Here is a 10,295-nt window from a genome sequence, read left to right on the forward strand (position 1 = left end):
TTTGATCTCTGAATCAATAGCTATAGTGACAGACAGGAACTGTCTGTTTACATGGCAAACGTCTAACAAGATATAAGTAAACACATACAATTATTTTTCAGAGTAGCAGCCATGTTAGTCTGTATCCGCAAAAAGAAAAGGAGTACTTATGGCATCTTAGAGACTAACAAATTTACATACAATTAGTATCACCTCCAATTCTCTAACAATACAGGTTTGCATTTCAAAGTTCTAGCTTATCTAAAATGGAATGGCCCTAATTACCATTTACGTACTTTTCTAACACGTCTCTAATGGCAGGATGCTTAACCCTTTCTGGCCATGCATCACACTTTGTATAAGATTCGTTACAATTACTTAACAGTAGTAGCAACACTGATTTGCATGGTCATACTCTAATCAGATAACATCACTGTGACATATAGTCCTAACAAATAATCCCCATGGAAAGTAACAGAAAAGTCACCATCTAATGTCTTCCTCTGGATTCTTCCTTTGAAGTACTTACGCAGTCCTTGCTCAGGCTAACTTCCACTGAAGTCTGTCAGAGGACTGCATGAGTAAAAGATGTCAAGATCTGTTGTGGATCAATGGTAGAAAACCAATAAAATAAAAGCACATGGAGCAAGTGTGTCTTTCTGTTATGGCACTTTGCATGTAGAGTTGCCTGAGGCACTTAGAAATACAATCGCTCCTGACTTCTTCTCTCCTTAAAGGGACACAGTCAAATATGCCTTTACATTTGTCATTTGCTGAAATCGCTGTTATTTGCCCCATCCTCAAAAAGTTTCAATGAGTTTTTGTCCTTTTCCCTTGGCAGACACGGATGCTTTCCTCCTGTGTTTCCAATGGAATTAAAATGTACCCTGAATTTGTGTAGGATTCAGCTACTCTCTTATACATGCAAGAGTATTACTGATTATATCTGCACAAGATTGGAATACAGGGTTTGCACGCACTTAGTGTACTTCAGTGGAGGATCTTAATGTACTTTCTACATGGATTACCTGTGTGGTTTAGGTAAGGGGGCAAGGGTGCTTCAAATTTTAATTATCTCAAATTTAAATTAAGTTAAATAATTCAGCTCTGAGATCTGTGATCAATCTCTATTGGAAAAGACTCTGAGAAAATATTCTAATCATATCTTTGGAGAATTAAAAACAATATTGATAATTGTCAGCATTGCAGTGGTATTATTTTCCACAAAGAAACTCTTCTTCTTATATAATTCTTCCATTCATTATTACTTACTGACTCGCCAATACTTACAGACTCTCCAGCATCCTGGGATTTGCTTAGACACCTCTTTTCTAAAGGCTAAAATCTCCCATTGATTTAAATAGAAACAAGATTTGGCCATAAGTATTAGCCCCGCTCATCTCTGCTTAGCTTGGGAGATCTGATAGGCTCATGCATTAGCTGGCCAAACCTCATTCAGTACACTACACACTACAGATTTCAGTGATGAGCACAGGGTGTTATACCAACATAACTCTGATGCCACATTCCTATGTAATTGAATTATATGCAAATAGGCAGTATCGCAAAATGATCAGTGTCCCTTATTTCATTGTATAATTAAGTAATTCAGTTAAAAGGGCATTTGAATAAGCAAAGGATCTTTTCATGAACATTAAGGAACAAGGCCTTATTTTAGATGAGGTTTGGATAATCAAGGTGGATGGAATGAATGGCAGAAATCTCATTACGTTTCAGCAGCAGCCAAACTAGAAAACAGGCCTGTTCCAACTGTGAGTATTTTCAGGACACAAAACTGTAGATTATTGGGTACAGATCCCAATAATGAAACTATGACATGTGAAATTCAAATGGGTTCACATTTGAGGCTTCAGTCTGCAGTTCTTTTTCAAACTGTTTTTATTTGCATCTATCTACATGTTAAACAGTATCATGTAGCAGTTAGAAAAAGATTAATTGCACAGTTATTTTTACAGTCCACAAACATAGGTTCAGAAAGACTCATATACCATTGAATGGTTCACGTTTTCATAACATCAGTATCTTTAAATATGTATGTGGCTCTGTCATAAATATAAAGGGAAGGGTAAACACCTTTAAAATCCCTCCTGGCCAGAGGAAAAACCCTTTCATCTGTAAAGGGTTAAGAAGTAGGATAACCTAGCTGGCACCTGACCACAATGACCAGAGACAAGATACTTTCAAAGCTGGGGGGAGGGAGAAACAAAGGGTCTGTCTGTCTGTGTGATGCTTTTGCTGGGGACAGAACAGGAATGGAGTCTTAGAACTTAGTAAGTAATCTAGCTAGATATGCATTAGATTCTGTTTTCGTAAAATGGCTGAGAAAATAAGCTGTGCGGAATGGAATGTATATTTCTGTTTTTGTGTCTTTTTGTAACTTAAGGTTTTGCCCAGAGAGATTCTCTATGTTTTGAATCTAATTACCCTGCAAGGTATTTACCATCCTGATTTTACAGAGGTGATTCTTTTTTACTTTTTCTTCTATTAAAATTCTTCTTTTAAGAAACGGAATGCTTTTTCATTGTTCTTAAGATCCAAGGGTTTGGGTCTGTGGTCACCTATGCAAATTGGTGAGGATTTTTATCAAATATTTTCCCAGGAAAGGGGGGTTAAGATTTGGGAGGATTTTGGGGGGGAAATACGTTTCCAAACAAACTCTTTCCCAATAACCGGTGTTAGACGTTTGGTAGTGGCAGCAAAAGTCCAAGGGCAAAAGGTAAAATAGTTTGTACCCTGGGGAAGTTTTAACGTAAGCTGTTAAAAGTAAGCTTAGGAGGTTTTCATGCATGTCCCCACATCTGTACCCTAGTGTTCAGAGTGGGGAAGGAACCTTGACAGGCTCCCATTACCATGGCATCCGAGGACCTCACAGTCTTTAATGTATTTATCCTTTCAACACCCCTGTGAGGCTATTACCCCTCTTGTACAGTTGGGGAACTGAGGCACAGACAGGTACCAGGGCAAGGATTTAAACCCACATCTCCAAAATCCTAGGCTAGTTGCCTCACCACTGCACCATCACAATGAAATAATATACTCAAGTTCAGAATAGATAAATCACTGGGCTCCATAGGCAGCACATTCAGAATCCTGACAGTAGGTGACACACAAGGCAGGATGGCTGGTGGGTCAGTTAAATTATTTAAGGAAGTGATTAATAACACCTACAAAGAATAAAGAATCACATTTGTTTGTAAACATTGCCCACTGGGGCTTCATGTAGACAGTTAAGACCATGCTGCCAACCTTCCTCATCTATGACTGATTAGAGATCAATGACCCAACCCTCTCAACTTGGGGTAGAGCTTCCACTGTGTTAAGGTCTTTTATAAAGATGACGGTGGTCAATTGTTCTCCATGTCCATTGAAAGTAGTACAAGAAGTAATGGGCTTAATTTGCAGCAAGGGAGATTTAAGTTAGATATTAGGAAAAGCTTTCTAACTGTAAGGGTAGTTAAGCTCTGGAATAGGTTTCTACGGGAGGTCATGGAGTCCCCATTACTGGAAGCTTTTAAAAACAAGTTGGACAAAAACCTGTCAGGGATAGTCTAGGTTTACTTGGTCCTACCACAGCACAGGAGACTGGATTTGATGACTTCTCAAGATCTTTTCCAGCTCTACATTTGTATAATACTAAGTAGCAGAACCATGATAGAACTCATTTGGTTTCTGACCAGCACTGTCATTCTCTAATGGGATTCTTCTTAGCATTAGCTTGTTATTTTAAACTGAATGCAGAAAATACCTTGTTTGGAGGCACATGGAAAGATAATTTATGTTTCTCCTTACATTATTTGAAACTGGCATGGTCTCACCTTGGAAGATATCTTTGCTGTATACCTCTATCTTTTGTACTGTAAAACTGTTGTTGATCTTAGTGCATAAAACCAGACAATATGACGTACCATGTAGATCGGGGTTGAGACACTACAATGGCAGAGATGTTTGGTGAAATTTCACCCTGAAATAATAGCAGGCACACTTTAAAGAACACCAAAACTCACTGTAAATTTCTTTGTAGCAAAGTGTAGGGCAATCAGACTGTCTTGATGGTGGACCAGAAACTATAAAGGAGTGTGATATGAAGAAGTAAGATTGATAAAATATCCTGTGTGACTCTTCCAGTCATTAAAGAACTGTCAAAGTTGTGCTTCTAAATCAAGAATACTATAGATAATTTAATAACTGGACACCTGAAAAAAAGAAAAAATATTTAAATGGCATTGCAGCAGTTAGGCAAAAATAATCTAATCAGATAGGTGCTAATAAAATGAACTCAGTGGTACACTGATCCTTTAAAGGAAACAAAAATTGAAAAGGGGCAGGGAAGGCTTTGAAAGGATTAAGTGGAAATGGAAATGCTGTTTTGAGCTCATCATGCCACTGAACTAATTATCATTTGTTTCCTTATGGCATTGAGAGCAGAAGATAGCATTTACTAGGCAAAATACAGCTTTATAAATGCTGTTATCTGAATTAATTCACTTAATTGTGGTTTGCTATTTGTTGCTGTTGGTCTGAGTTCATTGTAAGACCCCAAATTCAAAACTGCATATGTATGCAGCTCACATTAATGTGACTCGTTACAGAGCACTAAACTGTAGAAATCCCAATAATGTCATCGTTGATTTTTACATAAGAACAGCGAGGAGACCCAGAAGTAGGCTGCCATATGAAAGAAAAATTGAATGACAGATTTAGAAATTCCATTCTCTTTTGGATTATAGTATTAATTCTGATGGACTAAATAGGCCATCTAACTAAAGAGTTAAAGGTGTTAACGTGAGCCCGTCACTGTACAATATTAAACAGTTGTAAACAAGGTTTGGGGTTTGCTATACAGAGACTGCAGCCTGCTCAGTGCCATGGCACACACACCATTAAACATCCTTTTAACCTTTTATTACAGACATAGGAAAAGCATTTGACATGTAAAATATTAAATAAAGCTTTTATTTTAACTGCCTCCCTTGCTCCCTTTCCCTTCAGCTGGACAGAGATTTTAAAGGGACATCCTTTGAGATGATATTAAAATTGTCATTATTGTCCGTTGTGGGAAAAAGAGAAGAAATTAGTTGAAATGGGCTAGAGCTCTAGCTGAAGTCCAGTCCTGCTTCCTAAAAAACAAAGCAAGAGAAAAATACACAAAAGGGTAGAGAAAACAATAGGAAAGCGAGAAAATGCAGCTTCTGACTCTTGTGTTGACTTTCACTTGTGCTTCACTGCTGGAGAAACACAGGAGCATCACACAATCTTATTAGCTGCTCTGAGACCGGGCAAACTTGTTCCAGCATCCAGCAGTTTAGGGCATTGCTTTTACCTGCCTCTTTCTGGTCACAGGTTTAGAGCCGTGTTCCGTGTTCATCGGAATGCCTCCAATGAAGTGGGCTGTAGCCCATGAAAGCTTATGCTCAAATAAATTTGTTAGTCTCTAAGGTGCCACAAGTCCTCCTTTTCTTGTTGCAAAATACAGTCTTGGCCAGTGAAACCAGACTCTTATGAAACATAAGGCAAAAGGAGAGATATAGGAAAGAAAAGGAATAAGGTTGGGGGCAGGAGAGAAGGAAAAGGACACACAAGTGGTGGAAAGATGACAAAGTCTCACATCCAGGTGGTGTTTGGGAAGTAGCCAGAGCCAGTGGAAGTAATGATGTTATCTGGGCACCTCCCCCGGTCTGGTCTGGTCAGGACAGCTCTCTGGATCAGAATTATGAAGGCCCAGTGGTGTTATGGCAGTTCTGGGGGTCCCAGAAGCCTGTGAGAGTGGCAGCCATGATGCTAAAGCTTGCTGCAGTGGTTGCTGGCCAACAGCTTCCTCTCCTAATGATCCCCGACAAGCATTTACCTTTTAAGAAGGGAATGATGAGTGTAATAGTCCATCTCTCATTATTTTGTCCACCAATTAAGCCTCATTTCCAACACACCAACTTTGGTTTACTGGTTTCCAGTTCCACACTTCTCCTGGTTACATGGCATGATCTTAACACAGTCCTTGACGTATATCACCAAGCCTCTTTGTTTGTACTAATTCAATTTCTCTGGCTTCCTTTTGCATCTTTTCCCATCAACATTTGTTTTTTCTAGGTTAGTGTGAGGCTTTGTGACTTTTCACTTACTTCTCACAGTGACCTTACAATTAGGATAAATTTGTAGGCCCAATTATTATAATAGGATGCTGGTGAGACGTATGATCCTCTATCAGAATGGGGGGGAGGGAATCTACATAACTATACCCGTTGGACAACATTTTCCTGAAACATCCCACTTCGTGTTGATCCTGCTGGAATATGGTTAACAGTGTTCTACTGACTTATTGGAGATAGGTGACTTATTTGCCACCAAGAATATAAGAGAAGTGGGAGTGGCTTTTTGAGGAGACGGGATCTAGGATGCACACTGAACAATTCTGAGTGAGGAAATCCAGGAGCAGCCAAAGCTAAGGAGAATGTCTGTGTTGAACTTTATGATATCTTATTATAGTAACAGCTGTGTTATCTGGCCCTGTACCAACAGGAAAGCTCTATATACCATCATTTCTGATCTTCACAGAAACTCCAGTTTATAGTCTGGTTGGTGATGGGTGGCAGGTACCATAGGCTGGGGAAGGCCGTGCCTCCCAAAACAGCCAAGCGTAGCCCCATCCACTCCCCACCCTCAGGCCCACACTCCTGCTTCCTGCCTGCTCTGGCTTGGGCTGGGACTGTGCCGCCTGCCCTCCCAGCACTCCAGAGCTGGGGGGGTGGGTAGCCTGGGCCAGAGGCCGGTGGCCACAGTGGGGAGGGGCTTCAGGCTCTGATGGGGGGGTTCGCAGAAGGGGCAGGGCCTTGGGCAGAAAGGGTGGGGCTAGGGGCTAGCCTCCCCCAGCCTGCAGTTCACATGCCACCTATGCAGTTGGCACAGGCCCGGCAGGCTCCCTACCTGGCTCTGTGTTGCTCCCCAGAAGCACCGACATGCCCCTGCTGCTCCTAGGTGGAAGAACAGCCACTAGGGGTTCAGAGTGCATGAGAGGATGCGGGTTTGGGGTGTGGGACGTGGGCTCTGGGAGGGAGTTTGGGTGTGGGAGTAGGTGCGGGATGCCAGATCCTGGGGGCACTCACCTCAGGTGGCTCCCCGCAAGCGGTGACTTCTCCCTGCTGCTCCTAGGCAGAGGTGTAGCCAGGTGGCTCTGCGTGCTGCCTCCACTCGCAGGCGCCACCCCCACAGCTCCCATTGGCTGCGGTTTCTGGCCAATGGAAGCTGCACAGCCAGCGCTTGGGGCAGGGTGGGGGCAGCACGCAGAACCACCTCCCACCCCTCCATCTATGAGCAGCAGGGACAAGTTGCCATTTGTGGGGAGCTGCCAGAGAAGAGCACCCCCTAGATCTGGCATTCTGCACCTCCTCCTGTGCCCCAGCTCCCTGCCCCTGCAAACTCAAACTCCATCCCAGAGCCCACACCCCCCATCTCCTCAAATGCCCCAACCCCCAGCCCCGCACCCCCCCCCATACCCAAACTCCCTCCCTCTTAATTAACTGTCATTTTTCACTTACCGGCATCCCCCATTCCCCCAACATGCAGGATAAAAAAGCTTTGACTGTATTGTTTTCTTCAGTAATAAAGCCAAACCAGAAGGGCATTCAGATTTTATATACTATTTGGAAGTTGTCTATAAACCAGTTTGGGAAAGGTGTATGCTCACAATAACTTTACACAAATAGAACAGAACACTTTTCATCCCATAGTAATTTTATGTCTGTACTATATACATATTTAACACTAAACTGGACAAGCAGGGAGGAATATGATGCTGTAGGGAACAATCCTGGACTGGCTGGGTAACGCATTAGGTTATGCTAATACTTCTTTTCCATCTCCAGTTTCTATGATTTGACGCTTATAAAGAATAATAAAGAAATGTGCACAGGTCTGTAAAATAATAAGCCACACTGGGCCTTGGATAGCTCTATTACCAAATGACAGGGATCTTCAAAGGATCCTCAATCAATCAAAAAAGTTTTAAAATATATACTAGTCAAGGCACAGCCAGCAATAATCTGAACCTGAGTTCTTGAAAGAAGGACTTAAAGAATCTGAAAAACCATTATTGTTCATTATTTATCATGTGCCAACAACATGATTGGCACAGTACAAAATGGAAAAATAAAACCAGACCCTCTTTTGAAGAGCACACAATCTAAAGGCAAGACCTTCCACCCATTGACATCAATGTGAATGTTGGCATTGATTTCCATGGGATTAGGATCCAGGTTTAAGGTCAGATACAGATCAGAAAAGGCACAATGGAAGAGCCAGAGAAGAGCACAAGGTTAGATGGTGTAAGTTGCGGGGGCATGGGCAGCCTACTTAGTGGGTGGAGTGAACCTTGTCAGGTGGTTGTTGTGGCAGTTTGGAGCAGTAGTGAGCACAGATCCTGAAGTTAGTGAGGGAAAAGCTAGAACCAGAGTTGAGGAGCCAAGCCAAGGGTCAGAAGCAGAGTCAGGATGAAGACACCAAGCTGAAGGGTATGTCCAAGTCAGAGTTAAGAAGCTAAGCCAAAGGTTAGAACCAGAGCCAGGATTGGGGGCAGGGCAGGGGAGAAAAGACTAGCCTGGATGGGACAGAGGTCATGGCTGAAACAAGGGCTGGAGGCAGGAGCAGGGCTAGTACAGGTGTGGTCCTAGTATGCATTGGGCAGCTGGTGTGCTGCTGCAAGGCTTGAGTAGTGCGCTGCAGGTTTGCCTGCCCAATCAGGATGCACAGCCATTTGGAGAAAGCTCTCTGGGTTCAGCCAAGCTTTATGGGTTTCCTAGTGACCAAGCTGGGAGCCAACTGTGCTCCTGACAGATACATTTTTTCTTTTTATTGTTTTTGTCAGGGTTTCCTGACCTTATTTAGTGACTAACTATAAGAATTTTTGCTATAAACTAGGGACATATCAGGTGGAAGTGAAAGAGGAGAAAGACCTGGGTGTACTGGTTGATCACAGAATGACTATGAGCCGCCAATGAGATGCAGCCATGAAAAAGGCTAATGAAGTCCTAGAATGCATCAGGTGAGGTATGTCCAGTAGAGACTTGGACATGTTAGTACCATTAGACAAGGTATTGGTGAGACCTCGTCTGAAATACTGTATGTAACTCTGGTCTCCCATGTTTAAGAAAAATGAATTCAAACTGGAACAGGTGCAGAGAAGGGCTACTAGGATGAACCAAGGAATGGAAAACCTACCTTATGAAAGGAGAGTTAAGGAGCTTGGCTTGTTTAGTCTAACCAAAAGAAGGCTGAGGGGAGATATGATTGCTCTCTATAAATACACCAGATGGATAAATACTAGGGAGGGAGAAGAGTTATTTAAGTTAAGTACCAATGTGGACACAAGAATAAATGGATATAAACTGACCACCAACAAATTTAGGCTTGAAATCAGACAAAGGTTTCTAACCATTAGAGGAGTGAAGTTCTAGAACAGCCTTCAAAGGGGACCAGTGGAGGCAAAAAACCTAACTGGCTTCAAGATTGGGCTTGATACATTTATGGAGGGGATGGCATGTTGAGATTGCCTACAATGTGCATGTAGTCAATCTGTGACTGCCTGTAGCAAAAATCCCAATGTCCAGTGATGGGACACTAGATAGTGAGGGCTCTGAGTTACTACAGAGAATTCTTTCCCAGGTGTCTGGCTAGTTGGTTTTCCGCACATGCTTAGGATCTAACTCATCACCATATTTGGGGTTGAGAAGGAATTCTGTCCCCCCACCCCCAGGTCAGATTGACAGAGACCCTGGGTTTTTTTGCCTTCTTCTGCAGCATGGGGCCCAGGTCACTTGCAGGTTTAAACTAGTGTAAATGGTAGATTCTTTGTAACTTGAAGTCTTTAAGCCATAATTTGAGGACTTCAGTAACTCATCCACAGGTTAGGGGTCTATTACGAGAGTGGGTGGGTGAGGTTCTGTGTCCTGCAAGGTGCAGGAGGTCAGACTAGATGATCACGATGATCCCTTCTGACTTTAAAGTCTATGATGCTTTTGGGGTAGTAAGCCTAACTTCAGTACCAGGCAAATTGGTTGAAACTAGAGTAAAGAACACAATTATCAGACACATAGATGAACACAATTTGTTTGGGAAGAGTCAAGAGTCGCTTTTGTGAAGGGAAATCATGCCTCGCGGATCTATTAGAATTCTTTGAGGGGGTCAACAAATATGTGGACAAGTGTGATCCAATGGATAGAGTGTACTTGGGCTTGCAACAAGCCTGTGACAAGGTCCATCACCAAAGGCTCTTAAGCAAAGCAAGCAGTCACGGAATAAGATGGAAG

The sequence above is a fragment of the Dermochelys coriacea genome, chromosome 4 (assembly GCF_009764565.3).
Source record: "Dermochelys coriacea isolate rDerCor1 chromosome 4, rDerCor1.pri.v4, whole genome shotgun sequence".
Lineage (NCBI taxonomy): Eukaryota > Metazoa > Chordata > Testudines > Dermochelyidae > Dermochelys > Dermochelys coriacea.